The following is a 1,352-nucleotide window of genomic DNA, read 5'->3' as shown; positions in this document are numbered from 1 at the left end:
AGGCTGCAGCACTCCTGCACGCCCCAGTAACCAGGGGAGCATTGATTCTGCTGTCAGAAGGCAGAGTTCCCTCTGATCCCAGCCAGAGGGGATGTGGGATTCACTCCAGGCTGGATGTGACAGCGGCAATGTGACTGGTGGGCAGGGATGCTGACAGGGAATGCTGACAGGGAATGCTGACAGGGAAGGGGTCACCCCAGGATTGCCCAGGTGAGTTCTTTGTGGATGAGAGAGCAGCAAATAAAACTCAGGGGAGGCAACTCTGCCTCTTCTGGGCCTTTTACAACCAAATCTCGTGCCAGTCATGATGGGTTTTATTGCTCACACACAGAATTCAGCCTTGTTTCAAGCCACACACAGAATACGACAAATATTTTAGTAGTACCAACCTCTGCACTGCAGTTACTCCAAACTGCCCTGAAGTTAAAGTCTATTCACACTAAAAACGGCACAAGCAGCATCTTTAGCGTAGCATAAATCATTTACAGGAGTCATTTATTAATTACTTGTCAATATTCTGATTAACAGAGATGGCTCTGGTTCGTTTTAGGGCAGCCATGCCAGGCTGCAATGTTCACTTGCCACTTGTCACAAAACAGCCAGGTGGATTTTCTTTAATGTAATTTGTCTATCAAATACAAAATCCTGCAAATTCTTCTGCTCCTGGAGCTTCAACTTCTCAACATACTCTACAATTAAGGCTGGGAAAGATCTCCCAAATCCATGCTTTTACTGAAACCTCCCTCTGACGACTATTCCAAAGGTTTGCTGAGGTGTTTTCCCTTTATCTGCCTCTTCCTGCTAAAACCAAGAGCTCCTTTTCCCTGTTTAACTGTAACCCAGCCCTTCCCAGGCCCGAAGCAGCGCAGGGAAGCAATAATGCACTGCCACGAAGCCTTGGGAAGGGGATGTGCCCTGGAACCCTGATCCTCACGGCCGGAGCATCCCTGTCCTTGCTCCATCCCGGCCCGCTCCCTCCTCGCTGCTGTGCTTCCCTGGAACAGCAGTTCATGGATCGCTCACTCCAGCCTCCTGCTGCTTTTCCACGTTCCGCGAATTTCCAGCCGCCGGGAAGAGGCCGCAGCTTTATTTTACTGCCATCTACTGGAAAAAATAGAATTATTTCTAGAATTGCCGAGCAGCGGGACGCGCCACAGCCCCGCTGGGGCCGGGCCTGTCCCCGCCTCACACTCCCCAGGGCCGGGGCGCACCCTGTGGCAGAGCGGGGCTGCGGGAGGAGCACCCCGAGGGGCGAGGAGGCCGCGATTCCCGAATTTCCCGAATTTCCCGCATTTCCGGCATTTCCCGCATTCCCCGCATTCCCCATTCCCGGGAACCTTCTGGAGCGGCGG

General features: G+C 52.7%; 1 long non-coding RNA gene across 1 annotated transcript; it reads right to left on the bottom strand.

The window, feature by feature from the left end:
• Window positions 1–291: 291 nt before the first annotated feature.
• On the bottom strand, window positions 292–1,346 carry LOC108446789. The gene is made up of 2 exons (XR_001862092.1): window positions 1,212–1,346; window positions 292–1,101 (listed from the first exon to the last, which is right to left on the bottom strand). It is a non-coding gene; the product is annotated as an uncharacterized LOC108446789 (long non-coding RNA).
• Window positions 1,347–1,352: the final 6 nt, after the last annotated feature.

This window comes from Corvus brachyrhynchos, unplaced genomic scaffold (genome assembly GCF_000691975.1).
Source record: "Corvus brachyrhynchos isolate BGI_N302 unplaced genomic scaffold, ASM69197v1 scaffold544, whole genome shotgun sequence".
NCBI lineage: Eukaryota > Metazoa > Chordata > Aves > Passeriformes > Corvidae > Corvus > Corvus brachyrhynchos.
The sequence above is the reverse complement of the archived record's forward strand: the minus strand, read 5'-3'. Positions and strand labels throughout refer to the sequence as shown.